The following is an 18,594-nucleotide window of genomic DNA, read 5'->3' as shown; positions in this document are numbered from 1 at the left end:
TATTGCATGGAGGGACAAGAAAATTGTCAAGGTTGTGACAACGCTTCATGAAAACAAAATGGTCACAGTGCTGGAGAGGGAAAAGGGGAGGGCGGTCAGACGAGAGCTGATAAAGCCTGCATCCATTGCAGCGTACAACAAGTACATGAATGGGGTCGACCGTTTAGACCAGATGATTTCATATTATCCCTTTACCCGCATTGTGAAATGGTGTTCTGAGAGGTCAATGCCAGTTGCATATTGATTTTCAGGGGTGGGCAACTTTGACGATGGAGCGGGCCACTATATTATCAGCTATTTTGCTATATTTGAATTTAAATCCTGAATTATGTTTTTGCTATTTAATTGGAATCCTGAAAAGTAACTTATTTTATTTCAAATGCATTTAGTTATACTTAACTTTATGAACTTAAATGAAAATATATTGAACATATACTGTCAATTACCCCACCTGGTGTTTTTGTACTATAGGTGAGTCCAGAAGAAGTGGAGGGCCTCATGATGAGAGAGGAGGTCTCGGAGGGGCTGAAAAAGCAACCTGCCATTTATGAGGCTGTGCAGGGCAATGTCCAAGTGCAACAGGACAAGGTCAGGAAGAGGAAGCTCGCGCAGGGCTGGGATGACGTCATGGCAGTTGGGGATAGGGTCCTCAAAAAGAATATTCGGGAGGATCAGAGGAAGGGTGGGAATCTCTGGGGCCATACACCATCGCTGAGATAAAGGGGAAAGCGGTGTACTTGGTTGGGAACAAAGGAGAGAAGCAATTTGCTAATTTGGACCAGCTTTCACGCTACATGGAGCCAGAGGAGAGGATTCCAGCAAAGCTTCTAAAGCCAGCTGGAACCTTTCCTCTGGCTCGCCCCCCTCCACCACTTTGTCCTTTATCTCCTCCTCCTGGTCCTCACCCTCCCCAACTTTCACCCAGTCCCTCGAGCCCTCTTCCTGACCTGGGCCCTGCACAGCCTTCATTCAGCCCCTCTGGGCCTCCTCCTGCCCTCCACCACCCACCATCCGTAGGACCCTCCACTGAACCCCCACCTGCCCTCCACCACCCACCATCCGCAGGCCCCTCCACTGACCCCCCTCCTTCAACATTGGATGGTAAATCCCATTTAATAATGCAACATCAAGAATAATGATGCCCAATGTACAACTTTGAATGACTGAAATGTTCTATATTTCCAGTTCTCACAGCGATATGGACAGGGAGGACAAAGGGCCAGATCCTGACCTTGGATCTCCACAGCCTGGCACCAGGGGAGAGATTACAAAGTGAAGTAAGTCTTGTTTTGCACAGTGCTCTCTTTGATATGAAAGTAATATTAAAGTGATTGTTTGTTTTTTTTAGATTGTGAACGCCTATCTGGTGTGGGTGGCCAGAATGGCCAACAGGCCAATAAAGGAGGAATAAAGGAGGAAGAACCCCACATGTCCTCGTTACCACTGTGGTGGTAACGACCTGGCGAAGGTGAAGAGCATTGATCTCTTGAATGAGATGAAGAAGGACCTGCAGCACCTCCACACACACCACCTTCCCACAGATGAAGATCATCTTCTCGGAGCTCACCCAGAGATGCCAGTGGCGAGGTGCTGCAAGTCCTGGGAGGATAAACAAGGCTAGAAAATGGGTGAACAGTAAGATGGCTACTTTTGTTAGGGAATTAGGTCTTTCTTCTTATCGTGTCCACAATACAGTTAGTTACAATACACGCTAGATGTGGTTCAGCCACAGCTGAACACATTGCTGTCCCTTTTCGTTGAACTCTGCCAAGTCCGTTGCTGTGCAGGGATGTTCCAGCAGGGGGCATGTGAGGAGGTGTTGCATGGTCTGCGGCTCAGTGCCACAGTCACACACAATGTCCTCGTCATCAGAAAAACCCCATTTTACGAGAGTGGCTTTTGCTCGCCCAACACCAGATCTTAATCTATTAAGACATTTCCACACTGCGTATGTTGAGTCTGCTCCAGGGGGTAGTGCCTCGCTAGCCTTTAGCTCCATCGTTGTAGCTGGTGGGAGATTGCCAGTCCTTTCTTCCCACTGAGTGACTCTCTCACTACTTATGCTCGGTGTTCCGAGCAGAGGGATGCTATTCAGGACGTTTTTCCTGGATTTAAGACGGCTTTTGGCTGGCACATGGCCGAAGAGAGGGTGTCTTTCGTCAGTAGACTGTTGTAGCCGCTCTTTTCTGCTTGCTGCATTCCGTCGTATCTCTGGTGGGGCTATGCCTGCCAGGATGTACAAACGGTCTGTGGGTGTAGGTTTCAGGCGGCAGCCTAAGGGAATTAGGTGGGAGCATTGTTGCTCATCCTCACATAAGGTTTGACTGCCCTGGCCAATTTCTGCGTGATGGAGTTCATTTTACCACTTTGGGAAATAGATAGATATTTTTAGATAGTATAGTTCAATCACCTAAAGCTACAATCTAGAGTGAGTCAGACTACCTCTTGTACTTACTCTAGATCATAGCTTTACGGAGGTTTTATTTAAATAAATAATAAAAAGACCACAAACTGGCCAGGGCAAATTTATTTATGTGAAGATAAAAAAAAAAAAAATGTAGTCATCACACTGTTCACTCATTTTCTTCCCTTCCTTCCTATCGCCTACCTACCCCTTACCATTCATCTTCACCTCTTTCCTCTCCACTCTTCCCCATCCATACCAAAGACATGTCTTCTTTGTTGCCTGTCTTCCTCATGTCGGATGTAGCTGCTCCTCCAATGCCCAGTGTAGTACATTTAATTTAATTTAATTTTATCCTTATGTTCACTGTGCATTATATTGCATTGAATGCACTGGCACATGTTGGCCTCATATTGCCTGGAGTTTAATAAACAGAAGATGTTTTCATTTAGTCTGTAATTTATGAATTCATACACAGTAAATGTCTTATAGTGTTAATCTAATTCAAGTGAGTGTACAATGGAACCACATGGACCCATCATGTCATGTGTACAGTACACTGTAACATTGCCCAGATGGAACTGTTTTTATTATATTGATACATTTTAGGGGTAAAATAGACCACCTAGTTGCTAAGTCTTTACTAACATTTCGATATAAATCCCTAGATAATGTCAGAATTCTCAAGTTTCTGGTTCAGCGCCTGTGCGCTATGTAAACAGACAGAAATCTATGTATGTATTTTTTATTTTTTGTCTTTGCTCGACACGGAGCGCGTTCATGAATGGATTCAGGCGCGTTCACAGCGTTTGCACTTCCGCATTTGGGCACCAAAATGTGGTGCCCAAATGCTGAATCAGCGAAAAAATGCGGAAATAGACGGTACTTCCGGCAGTCTTCCGGGTGCTTCAAAACGCCACTGAGCAACTTCCACTGACATGAATCGCGGAGGGAGCGGAGCGGAGTGCCAGTTCAGTCTCTATCCTTAGACCAAGCCCTCTTTTACTCCACATGAGGATGAGCAGGACAGCAGGTGAGAGAGGGAGGGATGGAAGATTGGATTAGACAATTATGAAGATTTGCCAATGTGAACAATATATGAATAAATTAAAGTTTCAAATCACAACAGTTGACTCAAGACACTTTAGATTAGATGTAGAGCAGACACCCTGACAGTCCCACCCTGAAAGAGAGAGACAGAGTGACAGATGGGGAGACAAGCAAATACAAGTAGCAGCAACAACAATAACTCTTATAATATAACAAATTATTAGTATTAGTGTGTAATATTTGTTTTTATTGTTATTGGAATAACGTTTAGCACTCTGAGCTGGAGTGGAACCCCCATCTCCACCCGAGAACAACGCATTTGGTGAAACAGGTTAAATGAAGTGCACACTTCACCTTGAGGGAAGAAGGGACTTCACTGTGGCTTTTGGGATGTCTTCCTGGCGACAAACAAGAATGTATAAACACATAGCAAAATAGACTGGTTTGATCACAATGACACACAAGTCAATTCACTACAAGATATTCCAAATACTCCAGATATCATGTTCATCAATTAAATTAGAAAAAACTTAGAAATAGGCTGCCAATTGTATTTGTATAGTCTAGTATATATTTGTAAAAGTCTAGTAGTGTCAAGTAATAGTATGTCATCAAATCTTAGCTGGTTGGACCATATAATGTCACCTAATTCTGATCAGTGTGCTGGTCTATTGTATTGCGCCTCTTGTGCAGAGAGAGAGAGTGTGAGTGAGTTATCTGCATGCACTGTATATTGACTGTATAATTGCCACGTAGGCTACACAATTCTGAAATAAATACCATTAATTATAACACAGAGATTGTATCTTTATCTTTAACTATCCATGTCAACACGTATTGGCCCAATGATTCTCAATAAGGGAAAGTTGTTTAATCTAGTTGATTTGATCATGGCAAAATAAATAAAAAATATTCGTTTTTGGCTTTTCTACATAGATAGATAGATAGATATGTAGCCAGGCTGACTTGAGCCTCAGGGGCCACCATGCAATGCATGCACTGTCACTTCCTCATTGGCAATCAAAGTGAGTATTTAAAGGCCCTGTAGCCAGTCTACCAAACATAGGCTGTTGTTGTTTTTTTGGTCTGTCTTTCCCTGACAAGGTGAGCAACATTGATGCATGGTTGTTTTTGATAATTGTATTAAGTAGTATTTTAATCATTATTTTGTTACTCCCAGGTCAACCTGTCAAACATCAGGTCGGTCAACCATCAGGTGACTTCAGGACAGGTCAACCATTCAACCATTCAATGTATAATGCTGTTTATCCCCGGGAAGTCCCTAATGGGCTGAGGGACGCGTCAATAATAAGCTTAACATGAAGCGCATAATGCAAAACATATGTAGGTAGACTACTATACTATATTAACACATTCATGACGGGAAATCCTTTTGGTGATTAATGGATTAGGTTATACTTTTGCTATGTACAAGCTCATAGCACGGCTGAGGGACACGGAGGTGCAACGTCCAGATGACGTCCCAGCTGGCGAGACCCCCTCACCTGACTCGTCGGCACCACAAAGGTCTTCCCGGGAGACAGCAGGAACCCATTCCAACCCACACCACCTACCAGTGGCAGTGACTATGGTGCGTGGGACTGGGACCAGTGGGAATCGACAGGTGGCTGGTAGCACCTCCACCACTGCAGTGATCTTTAGGCCTTGGCTGTAATAATTTATTGTTTATTTATTCTTTGTTTTCTACTGCATGCTTTGTTTTAGTGAGTGTTTAGTGTTTTATTGTTTTTATATGGCATGCTTTGTTTCTTAAATGTAAGTCACTCTGGATCAAGAGCATTTGATGCATGCCTAAATTGTATTGTGAATATATTGTTATATTAGGAGGTTTTTACATTCAATTAACTTGTACATTGTGGCTTTTGTAATGTTATATTGCACAAGCTTTTAATTAGGAAATAGAATAAATATCCAATTCCTTCTCTGTATCGTTCCAATTTCTTCTCTGTATCGTTCCAATTTCACTCATGAGCACGTAGGAGTGGTTGCACCACCGCGTTCACGCATGGCACTACACACACCAATTTCTTCTCTGTGTCGTTCCAATTTCATGCATGTGCACACCACTCGTGCTCATGACTACACACAGGTACACGGACATTAACACACAGGAACACAGGTACACGGACATTGCTGGTTGTACCACTCAAAAAACAACTTTTTGGAACACGGCAAGTCTTCATCAACAGATTCTTGTTTTCTCTTTTTTTTTTTACACTGACGCAGTTTCTCCAATTTTGAGAAGGAAAATTGCAGGTTGCATGACTTTATTTTTCTTCAAAAGGTTGAACTGTACAACAACCTTTACAGGCATCCCAACCAATTCCCTAAATTATTCAACTTAAGGAAATTGTTGTACACCTCTGCACTGTTTTTTTTGCAGAGAATCTGCTTGACACCTCATGTCCCCACTTCCCTCTGAACAAATAACACACACACACACACACACTCTGTAATATTCTGGGACTCTAAATAACCACACTTGGAGAGCATTCAAACACAGGTCTTTACTTGGTGACTCTCAAAGTAGAACTGAACACACACAGCACACTCAGAGGCTACAACAGGCTGCAGGGGATCTGGCTAATCAGCACAGGTGGAGATAATGTTCTCAATCAGTGGCATGCTCTTTCACCTAGAAGACACCATTACACACTCCAGTCGATGTTTTCTTAGGCGCCTGTCACACCTATCAGACAAGCGTGTAATCAATGTTTTATGGTTTCATCTGTCTTGTCGTTTGTCGCATCAATTGACCACAATGCTTTGCGGAATCTGGGCGGTGCGTGGGCGGTGCGAGGACATGCGGAAACAGATCCACGTGTTGCCCCTGTTGTTGTCCTTACGCTGTTAGCTGCGGGACACAGTAGCTAGTAGCTTGTTGGTTGTGTCAACGTGTTGCGTCTCCACTTTATCAGTACCACTACCACAGTAGGTGCCAAGTCTGGCACTGATTCCGTGTGTATGTATATAGCCTCCAGGTACGCAGACTAAGCATGGCATCATTGTGGAAAATTAATATTTTCTGTTATCAACGACTCCATTATTTTTAATAAAGCGCATCCATTTTACCACAACACACGACTTGCTGCATTTCAGGCTGTTAGCCATGGGGCGCCTGGGCGCACGGCTCTCTCCTATCTGCAGTCAGACCGTTCAGCGTTACTTCAGGAGAGGAGACGACAGATTGCAGTGGACACCTCGATGTTAATGTTATTTAAAAAAAATGAGAGAAAAAAAAGGGGGGGAATCATAACATTTCATGCCCAAAATGATTGTTTGGGAGCAGTAGCATTTTCAGAAATATAAGTCATGGCTACGACTCTTTCATAATCTCCAGTCCAATGCGCACTGCCCATGCGAACTGAAAACATGTTCATTCATATTAACAGTTTTATTTTATTTTAACAACCAAATCATATGATTTTGAATCATATGAATCAAAATTTCTGCTGAGACAGTATTTGAAATTTTAATATAGTCGCGTAGTTTCAGCGATGAACGATGCACACCGAACGTTAAGCAGCTCAACCCTGAAACACAGCAGCAGCTCAATGACGAAGCTCCGTCTTTTTAAGCTCTTTTTAAGCCCTGTTTTTTAACCACTGCAGACAGCATATGGATTTTAAGGTTCGGATACACAGTTTTACTGATGTGCTTTTTAACTGGATTGCCGACATTCGGACTGTCAGCCCTGGCCTGTTGCTAGTTTGACAGCTAGCCTGTTGCTAGCTGTCACAGCCGTGGCACGTTAAACAAGCGACTTTTTCAGTTTATAAGTAGCTCCGGTCCATTCTGTCAATGCAGGGTGTGCGTGTGTACACGATAAATATCTAGTACATTTGTATATTCACGTACAGTCGTACAAGTAGGCTACACAGCATAGGCACTCAGATCATAACACAGGGCAGAATCATATAAGCATTAGGAGTGAAAATGCATGCACCTTGAATTATAACGTTTGTTTTAATTTTCTGTTCGGCCACGACGGGCAGGGATTATATTTTCCTGTTGAATTGCTTACTGGAACAGACCAAACTACTACTATTTACTTAACAATAAAATCATTTTCGTTAATACGAAAGTGCATAGGCTTTCCTCTTCCGTGTCTGCACTATGCAGAAAAAAAACAACAGACTCAGAGTGTGAAAAGACCGCCCAGTGCAGCGTAACAAACGGACCTTCTCTCCTATTGGTTGGCGGGTAAACCCAACCCTTTTTGTCTTGTCTGAGGTGCCGCCTTGTTCTTCAGGTTGTGGCCTACAAAATGTTTTGTGTCGTGTGTCTCGCCCCCCCCCCCCCCCCCCCCCATGAAACACGTTTGTCTGATGAGACCACGTGACTCCCATTAGAAATGCATTGGGAGCTGTCTTGTCTGATGCTTTTCATCAGACAACCATGAGACGCTTGTCTGATTGGTGTGACTGCGGCCTTACCCTATTAAACTGGAACTAAACTGACCCTAAATAAAAATGATAGAAAGGAAAGTAAAATCAAATTAAAATGTGTCTGATAATTGACAGAAATTAAATGTATTGTTTTGGAAGCCTTTAAAAAAGGCTGTTTTTGTTAACTAAATATAGTAGTCTACTGCTGCTCAAGTTAGGTCTTTACTCCAAGTAAGTGTAATGACAAATGAACAGAAAATGAGAAGCAGAGAAAATCTTTGTTTTTTATTTTCTTAATTTTTTTTTGAATAGAACCATCATTAAAAACGATTAATGATGCTGTTCCACAACGTTGGTCTTGACATCCATGAAAATGACCCAAAATGTGTGATTTTCCCAGACCTTTGGACACTCCCGTAACTTGTTTTTATATTTAAGAAGACATTCAATATGGTATTTTGCTTCCATTGCAATTAGACCCCCCCCCCCCCCCTGAAACAGATCTGTGGACTGCATTTTAGTGCCATGGTTCGTAAACTGTCATCAAACAATGACAAAGTTTACCTGTCTTTAGAGAGCAAAACAGGCACTCATCATTTGACATGGATTGACGCTTGGAACGCCGCTAGTCTTCATCAACAGATTCTAGTTCTCTTATTTTTTTACGCTGACGCAGTTTCTCCAATTTTGAGAAGGAAAATTGCAGGTGGCATGACTTGTGCCATTTGGTTTTATTTTCTTCAAAAGCTTGAACTGTACCACAACCTTTACAGGCATCCCATCCAATTCCTTTAATTATTCAACTAACTTAAGGAAATTGTTTGTGCAACTGTACAACAACTGTTTTTCTGCAGATAATCTGCTGGACACCTCATGTCCCCACTCCCCTCTGAACAAATAACACACACACACTGTAATATTCTGGGACTCTAAATAACCACAATTGGAGAGCATTCAAACACAGGTCTTTACTTGGCGACTCTCAAAGCAGAACTGAACACACACAGCACACTCAGAGGCTACAACAGGCTGCAGGGGATCTTGCTAATCAGCACAGGTGGAAATAATGTTCTCAATCAGTGGCATGCTCTTTCACCTAGAAGACACTATTACACACAAGTCCATGTTTTCTTACTCTATTAAACTGGAACTAAACTGACTAAGGCGTGGGCTACACAACTCTGGGTGTTTTTTCAAAAGCACAAAACGGAGGTTTTTGGCAACGGATAAATAAGTGGAGATTTTCGAAAAGATCCGGATGGTGGAGCTGTGTAGTCATTAGGCATGTGGAAAATAATTGATACGTATCGATACATCGATTATGACGTGCGCGATGCGAGTGAATCGGTTCATTCACTGTGTATCGGTAAAATTGACGGGTGAAATCTCGATGGATCGTTCGCGGAGTGCTTTCATCGGTAAAATCCGTGGTTGCACTGTTTTTTCATGGTAAATTTCACCCTATCCTGTGTTTCCGAGGCGCATTGAACGTACCATCAGAAAAGGAAGGAAAAAAAAGGTCTCTCGCAGCCAGCTCCGCACAGTGTGCGGCTGTGCGCTGCGAGCACGCAGTCAATGAACAGAGTTACAGAAGCTACCGTACGACGGTGCAGAGTAGACACGTTGAGTTGACTATAAAGAGCACCCGCGACGAACAGAAGTGAGCCCCACGCACAAAGGAAGCACAACCTTTAGCTTTATAAAATAGCTGTCCGTCGATCAGTTGACTTTTCACTGTAGCGCTGCGTGCTGCTAATGATCCACACTCCACAGCTGTTCTAGCTGATTCTCCGACGCGAATCTGCGTCGCGACTCGCGATCATCAATTTGTAATTAAAGAAAGCTTCTGCAGTCTGCACACACGTGTACAACAACAACAACGCCACAGCTGGGTGTACTGCTTGCGTTTAAAGTCGTTTACAACCGTTCCACAACTTTCCACTGTCCAGCTTTCCCCTGCTATTCTCTGAGATAGAAGCCTTATTTATATTCTGCAGCAAGACGGTGTCGCACGCCTAAAATTGCAGATCCACAAGCTCACAGCGGGGCGTGGATGAGACGCGTTGTGAGCTTGTACATCTGCTATGTATTTATAACGTTAATAATACATGCAGGCCAGGGTCTTCAATGTTTTTTAGGTCAAGCCAAGGACCACTTAGCTGAGAGTGAGAGATCAAGCAGGGACCCCCACTATACAAAGGCAATTATATTATAAAACTGTGTTGCAGATTAAACTACTTGTTTGACAGCACTACGAGTGTGACCTGTCATTTTTGTTTTGTTTATTTGTTTCTTTTCTATTTATTTGTTGGTAACATTAATTGAGCTATTACATTTTAATCTCTTGAACCCTCTATACTCAACCTCAAATTGACCTTTGATATATAATTATTATACTATAGCCTATGATTATTAGTAATCTAACAATTCCACAATAACCAGCAGAGAGCAGACCGTTTGTTTACTTACATAATTCTATAAGTTGGGTTGTTTGAGATGCAGAGCTATAATACTAACCTACAGTAAAACAATAAATTGCTTTGAATTTAAATGTAATGCATTTTTACATGTTTTGGGAAATTAATAGAGCTTTAATATAAATCCTTTCTATTGTGATGAATCGCCATCAAATCGCATCGTATCGGTAGAGGGGTGAATCGCATCGTATCGCATTGATTTGAACTAAATGGTTATCGCATCACATCGCATCGGGAAGAGGGAGAATCGTATCGCATCGTATCGCCAGGGGATTCCATGTATCTCTAATGTATCGTATCGCTGGCAGTGCATCGAGATGCGTATCGAATCGTGAGATGAGACGAGATTCACATGCCTAGTAGTCATGCGAAACGGAGTTTTTGAGGAAGGATGCCGTCACCTCCCTAGTCGTGCATGTTCGTTGTTGCTTTTAACACTGAGCATGCGCATCAGTTCATGGATTGAAAAACGAACAACTTCCGGGGTGAACTTGAGGTTACCATAGAAACGACAACAAACACGATGACAGCTAGCGCCACCGCGGTCGGATCCTCACCAATCTAATATAAACACAAACCCCATTCTGCCAGCTGCCTCGCTAGCCTAGTGGACTACTATGCAGACTTGAAATATATGCTTTGCTTTGCTTTGCTGATTCGCGCCCCACTGCCGCAGTTGTTTTAACAACCGCAGACTTTTCAATAGTTTTTGGATTAAGGTTGGTGAAGGATGCGTTGCTCCCCTGCAAGCAGGGGAGCAACACATCCTTCACCAATCTTAATCCAGTCTTTTTAATGCAACCTTAATCCAAAACTATTAAAAAGTCTGCGGTTGTAAAAACAGTGGCGGCAGTGGGCCGCGAACCAGCGAAGCAAAGCATATAATACAAGTGTGCGTAGTAGTCCACTAGGCTAGCGAGGCAGCGGGCAAAACGGGGTTTGTGTTTATATTAGAAGGTGAGTTCTAAAGTTGCTCACTAGACAGAGCCCTGTCTGCACGTACTACCGGGTTACGTGGGGGGATTTATTGGGAAACCAGCTCATCGCACATGCTCAGAACATTTTTCTATTGCGTTACATATTTCTTATCGCCACCTACTGGCATGGCATGCTTGTTGGAGTGAAAAATGATCGTTTTGGGTTGTATGTGTGGACACATATCTTTGTCGTATGGGCCCCTGCCCATACGACAAAGATATGTGTAACGGAGTACGAAAATATCAGTTTTATTAAAGATTGAGTATGTGTAGCCTGGGCCTAAATAAAATGATAGAAAAGAAAAGTAAATCAAATCAAATTAAAATATGTGTCTGATAATTGACAGAAATTAAATGCAATGTATTGTTTTGGAAGTCTTTAAAAAAGGCTGTTTTTGTTAACTAAAGATAGTAGGCTACTGTAACCTGACGCTGCCAGATCCAAGAAGCTTGCTACACATGTTTGTTACACAGCTTATTGGGATCTGGGATCGCGGAAGCAAATTCGATGACGTTCCTTTTTTTCAAGATACATGGTAGATGATTGGATGGGACCGTCTGTCTATCACCGTCTGGGTGTGCAAACACAACCAATCATATTGACGTGTCTGTATAGCTTCACATCCGGTTTCGCACATATCCCGCCCTTAGCTCACGCTGATTGGTTCGGTACGGAGCGGTTCGGCGTTAGCTCAACTCCCTGCGAGATTCCAGATGGATGTGGTTTTGGGGAACATGGTTACCCAATACCGCCCCCAGCTGGCAAAGTCAGGTTAAGGCTACTGCTGCTCAAGTTAGGTCTTTACTCCAAGTAAGTGTAATGACAAATTAACAGAAAATGAGAAGCAGAGAAAATCTTAGTATTATTAAATAGTTTCTTATTATTATTCTTTTTTTAAATCTTTTTAAGAAGAAGACACACACCCCCTTCCACTCAGTGTCCTCACCTCACCCCCTAAGGCGCCGGTCAGACCTTTGAAACAATGAGACAATCAGTGTCTTGTCATTTTAATTGTCTTGTCGTTTGCCACATCAATTTACCACAATGCTTTGCGGAATCTGGGCGGTGCGTGGGCGGTGCGAGGACATGCGGAAACAGATCCACGTGTTGCCTGTTGTCCTTACGCTGTTGTGTGTGGTGACAAAATGTTTTTTTGGAGGAGAAAGAGGGCTCTTGTCCTGGCGATGTTGGTGGCGAGGAGAAAGAGGGAAAGGGAGACAGGCCAGAGAGAGCTTGTGGCCAGGAGATTGAGGCAGGAGGAGGAGGAGGAGAGAATGCGAGCAAGAGAGATTCAAATGGCCCCTCTGGTCCGTAGAAGGAGGCGAGTGTGGGTCGATCCGATCTTCCAGGTTCGGAAAAAACTCGGGCCGATCACCAGCTTTATTGGGAGCTACGGAGGAATGAAACCCGTTTCCACCAGGAATTCCGGATGTCTATCCAACAGTTCTATTTCCTGCTGGCGAGGGTGACTCCAGAAATCCAGAAGCAGGACACTTTCTACAGGGAAGCTATTCCTCCCGCTGAACACGCTGATATGTGTTTCCAAGCACACAGACTTACGGTTCTCATGATTGGCTAACCCTAGGGTTAGTTTTCAACGTGCGATAGCTCGATAACGATAAGTCCGTCAGCCAAGTAATTGACATGGGCGCGTTCAGTTGCCCGAGATCTACGCTCCGATAGGTCCGCCTATCGTGCGACCCCCGTAGCAAGAGTTATCCAACTCTGACCTGTAATCCGGAAGCCTTATAGGCATAATGAACCTTACAGTGTATTGACTGGTGAAATGCTAACCCTACATTTGAGAACCATACATCCGTGCACGGGGAGACTTATCGATAGCTATGCGTGGATGCAAAGAACTTCCATTTTCGACCTTTGTGGGAGGAGCTATCGCGCGTCAAAGTGTAACCCTAAGCTTCTAAACCACAGGACCGTGTGTGGCGAACCACATATCAGATTGTTCATCCTGACAAGCTATATAACATACTAAAAGATGGGCCCGTAATATCTAAAGTTTTTTTACTTAGAAGCCTTAAAGAGGTTAGACAAATAGCGGAAAAAACATTCTCAACGGGACCAATTCCATTGCAATCAACGTGAAAAAACATTCTCAACGGGACCAATTCCATTGAAATCAACGTGAAAAAGTGAGTCAGAAAAAGTGGTGTTTGAAAAATAAATAATTTAATTGAGCTTTTGGGGCTGAAAAAACGTGTCTCTTTTGATTTGGTGGCAAGTTAGAAGTGCCGTAGAGCTACGAGACCGCTACCATTGGATTCGGCATGCTTCAAACATTTAGAAACAGTCTTGTCTTGCTAAAATAACCCTAACACATTGTATTTCAAAAAATCATATCTCTGCCGCGAAGGATATGAAGACCTATATAAGTTTGGACCCTCCTCTGTCACATCCAACCTATGGTTGGATGTGACAGAGGAGGGTCTGAACTTAATATCTGATCTGTCTTTGATTTTGTTCAAGACCTCTACGTATTTTTTTAATCGAAAATAAGATAGCCCAAAAAGGCCAAAAGAAATGTTGGAGGTTTTCTGGGGGTTAGTGCCCTAACCTTCCAGATAACCGGAGTTAGGGTTTTCCACACCCACTTAACCAGAACCTGTCCCTAATTAGGGTTAGGTACACCTTCAGTTAATTGGGCGTTTAACAATGGAGTTGATAGGAAAACTAACCCTAACTAACCCTAACTGCGGGGGCACTGTCTGGGGAGGAACTGGGGGCCAGTGGCACTTGGGGGATCACAGTGGTGACAACCTCAATATCTAATCCCAATGAACTTTTGTTTTAGGACAACGCAAAGCGCAGGGAACCTGCTTCAAAGGCGGAATGCCCGCTATGTTTTGGGGTGTTTTTCCTAAAATCCCACCTACAGAACAAACACCGCCTGCAGGACGAGGAGAGGCTCCTGGTGCAGGACTACGCCAACGGCAGGTAAAGTCGACTCCAGGAGCATCATTGTTAAATGAAAATATGATTATTGTTTAATGGTGTAATAAGCAGACACTTTCTACACTAACGTGGCCTACCTTGTCTTCGTTTGTTAGAAATCGCAAAGCCGACAAGCACCAGTGTCCGGTGTGCGATGCCAAGCAGGTGTCCAGGCTGGACAAACATCTATATGATGTCCATCAGCTGACGGTAAGTTAATGGTTTTTTGCTTAATACTTAACAACTAGAACCACCCAAACAAAGATTTATATTCAGATCACTTTGGCAAGATGTTCGCCCCCTTGGCTTCTTACGGTCCCCATGACATGTTGAAGTCAAATCCTGCCAGGGAACACATATTGGGTCAATAAAAAATGTACGACACAATAACCAGTGATTGATAAGGCTGTACTTTTCAACAGGGACCAGAGATGAAGGCCTACTTCATCATTGCCAAAAGGATGGTGTGCATAGAGAAACTCAGGGCGCTACGGGCCACGGGCTACGCCATGATCTCGTGCCTGGACCAGCCCGGAGCTGGTGGTAGGTTCAATGACCATTACAATTATAATAATACTTGTGTGTTGTGTTTTTAGTGGTATTGGAAACCAAAATTTCCCTATCAAATCTATTGTGGAGTGTGTCAGGTCTCGCCTCAGGGGGAGGGGCGCGTTCCCATGACAACCAGACAAGCGCCAACGCGGCACGCCCACGGCCGTGTCATAGACGCAGTATACTATCCCAGAGCAATCCTAAATCAGCTGCGTCTAATTCAGCCGCCACCCGTGTTAGCAATCAACGGCAGCTGCAACCTGTCAGCCGCGCCCTTTATAAACGACAAGATGCGCAGGCAGCATACGCCGTCCACTTGGCGTTGGATGGTAAGTCCACACTTCTCTCGCTTATGGACCCAACCGTATGAACTATGCACATTGTTTGATCGCTTGTACCACCACTCAATGCACTCTTGTATTCCCACATCATCAGGCTTGTAGGAGTGGGGATGGAAGCACACACGGGAGCGTGTGCCACCCCATAGACAAGTATCAACTGGAGAGCCGCACACATACTTGGAGACCCACCTGGCTCGTATCGGGGACGAGTAGCAGAAGACGGGACCCTCGTATGAAACGGCCGCTCACCTCTCCATAAGGTCGCAGTAAGACAACCGTTCTATATCTATCACCCGTGTTATTAAGAAGAGGCACTCATAGTGGCATGAGCAGCTAAGGATAATAACGAAGATTGTGAATGAAGGAAGTCACCCTGTTGATGCTTATGAAGACTGTGAATGAAGAAAGTTACCATGTTGATGCACACTGAAGACTGTGAAGGAAGATAACCCCCTAGATGTTGATGGAAGCTAGCATGCTCTATATAAAGTGTCACGTTAAACCTGTGAACGAAGACAGGCCCATGTTATGTTTAGTTCACCTTTTGAAGAGACTTTAAGTTGGCGAGAGCCCGCCATACACCGGTGAAAGAAGACCGTTAGAAAATAGAGTGCTCAGATTCTGAACCCCCTGACTGCCGTTGTCGGATCGAGACGGTCCCCATATAGATAGAGAGAAATCAGAGTATAAATGCTTGTGTACCTACCCGTTGGCCGAGCCTAAGGGGCCCTAGCTACCATACTCACATGGTCTCCTACCAAGTACTTTTACTCTGATTACTCACCACCCTGTATCCAAGTACTCCTACTCAAAAGTACTCTTCTGTGCCCTGTGGATAGAGAAAGCTACGTACCACCTTACCTACCTCTGGGGGACTCTGCGAAAGGCCAAGCGGCGGGAACAGCTGAAACGCTGGGTCGGCTCGTGCACCGACAAAGCGCCGGCGGTGCCCAAGCGGAGATGGCGGGGCGATGATGAGACGGAGGCCGTAAACAGCGACCAGCAGCCCGGGGACCAGTCTGCCGCTGGAAACGGAGACGCCACTGGGCCAAGTGGGCATCTCTCCAAGAGACGGAGAAAAGTGAGGTTCGACAGAGCTGCCGAGTTCCTTGCAGCCTGTGCCAGTGGTGACACGGAGGAGGCCCAGGAGATGCTGAAAGAAGCCAGAGAGACGAAGAAGAACAACACTGGCGAGGGTGCTATCGAGATCATCAACTGTGCCAATGCTGATGGAATCACTGCTCTCCATCAGGCTTGTATAGATGGCAGTATGGAGATGGTGTCGTTTATTTTGGGGCAAGGTGCCAACGTGAACCAGGTGGACAGTGAGGGATGGACGCCGCTGCACATTGCAGCCTCCTGCGGAAACCTGGACATTACAGATTTCCTTTTGCTGCAGGGTGCATCTCTCTCTGCTGTGAACTGTGATGGTGACGTCCCCCTTGATATAGCTGAGGACGAGGCCACCGAATCTCTCCTTCAGGACTATACACTTAGACAGGGTGTGGATTTGGAGGCAGCAAAGCGATTGGAAGACGAACAAATCATGAGAGATGCACGGTCCTGGCTGACAGAGGGCCTACCTAAGGAGTTAAGGCACCCCAAAACAGGGGTGCCAGTGTGGGCTGGATGCTTCCGCCATAGACTGCGATGGTTGGACGCCTCACTGGGGCCAAGGGGAGGCCTGTTGTATACTGGCTGAACAACTGTGCAACATGGAAGCCCGCAGTAATGCGGGTCAGACGCCATTCGACGTGGCTGATGAAAGTGTTGAGACACTGCTGGAGGAGCTGTCACAAAAACAAGCCAGCTGGCGAAAAGAGCAGTCCATCATTGATAGACAAGCTCCCCCAGGGGGGGAATGCTGCAAATGCACAAAATAAACGGCGGAGGAGCTTAGTGTGTAGGATGAGTAGCAAGGACAAGATGACCGTGCAAGACCAATCTAAAGAGAGGGGCGTTTCAGGAGGTCTGGAGCTAAACGAGGAGCGAGAGAGCAGCCCTGAAAATTCAGCTGTGTCCAGTCCAGATAGCGAAAGCATCTGCACAGGCGCAGACGCTGTCAGTCCTCCTAATAAGCCCCCTGCAGAGAAAGAAGAGGAGGAAGAGGAGGAGAAGGAGCAGGACAAAAACACTCCCACAGCCCGAGTCCAGCCCACTCCTCAGAGGAGGGATCCCACGGTCGAGAGCTCCCAGTCCCCCTCCTGATCGGAACGGACTGTCCCCTCTTCGAGAAGTATTGGAACCCTGGCCGACGAGGGCCCCCCAGGACACGACGCCGTCGAAACAACCCTGGACTCATCGCCTGCCCCGCCTTCGGAGACGGGGCCGCATTTTCGAGTAGCGGAGGAGGAAGCCCCCAGCCAGGACCCTGGCCCGAAGAGACTGAGGCCCCTGACGTCGAGGAGACGCCGGCCCTCGGTGAAGACCCCTTCCTGGAGTTCCCCCGAGTTGACGCACCCCCTCCCCGCCGACAGGGCTCGTTCGCCACAGCGCAGTGGGCCGACCCCAATCTGGCCGACGCTAGGAGGAATGTGGTGGCCATCGACGGGAAGCAGAACCCTGGGGTGAGTGAGAAGCCTTTCCCGCACTTTTTTGTCCGCCAGGAGTTACTGTATCGCGCCTGCAAAGGTGCGGTCATAGAACAGAGGTCATAGAACAGTTACTCGTCCCAAAAAGTTATGTGTCCCAAGTAATGTATCTCGCGCACTCCCACCAGTTAGGACCCCACCTGGCCGTACAAAAAACCTACGACCAGGTCACCGCGCGCTTCTACTGGCCGGGCGTTAAAAAGGCCATTGAGGAGTTTTGCCGCTCCTGTGCCGAGTGTCAGTTAACAGCACCCCGGGGAGTTCCCCACAGCCCCGCTAATCCCGATGCCTATCATTGACGTACCGTTTTCCCGTATCGCCATGGACATTGTCGGGCCCCTCCCTAAGTCCGCCCGGGGCCACCGGTATATCTTAGTCATCATGGATTATGCGACGCGGTATCCGGAGGCCATCCCCCTCCGCACCGCCAACGCCAGGGCCATCACACACGAACTACTCATGTTATTCAGCGACGTCGGCATTGCGGACCACCCTGAGATCGATGGCCTGGTCGAACGTTAACCAGACCCTAAAGAAAATGTTAAAAAGCGTCACTGAAGAGGACGCCAAAGATTGGGACCGCCTCATTCCCTTTGTACTGTTCGCCATCCGTGAGGTTCCCCAGGCGTCTACCGAGTTCTCACCCTTTGAGCTCCTGTATGGGAGAAAACCGCGGGGACTCCTAGACCTGGCTAAAGAGGCCTGGGAGAACCAACCGTCCCCCCTCCGAAATGTCATCGAGCATGTGGACGCGCTCCAAGAGCGAGCCAAACGTATCTGGCCCATCGTGAGGGAGCACATGGCCGCGGCCCAGGCAGCCCAGGCCCGCACCTACAATAAAGG

The 18,594-nt window shown here is 45.7% G+C and overlaps 1 pseudogene across 1 annotated transcript; it reads left to right on the top strand.

Annotated features, from left to right (window-relative positions):
* Positions 1-58: 58 nt before the first annotated feature.
* Positions 59-18,050, top strand: LOC308335348 (annotated as a pseudogene). Its single transcript has 8 exons — positions 59-94; positions 472-588; positions 14,128-14,270; positions 14,384-14,477; positions 14,690-14,810; positions 16,000-17,341; positions 17,398-17,727; positions 17,880-18,050. The product of its transcript is annotated as an uncharacterized misc_RNA (transcript).
* The last annotated feature ends 544 nt before the right edge of the window (positions 18,051-18,594 follow it).

This window comes from Protomyctophum bolini (genome assembly GCF_963924005.1).
Source record: "Protomyctophum bolini genome assembly, chromosome: 20".
NCBI lineage: Eukaryota > Metazoa > Chordata > Actinopteri > Myctophiformes > Myctophidae > Protomyctophum > Protomyctophum bolini.
The sequence above is the reverse complement of the archived record's forward strand: the minus strand, read 5'-3'. Positions and strand labels throughout refer to the sequence as shown.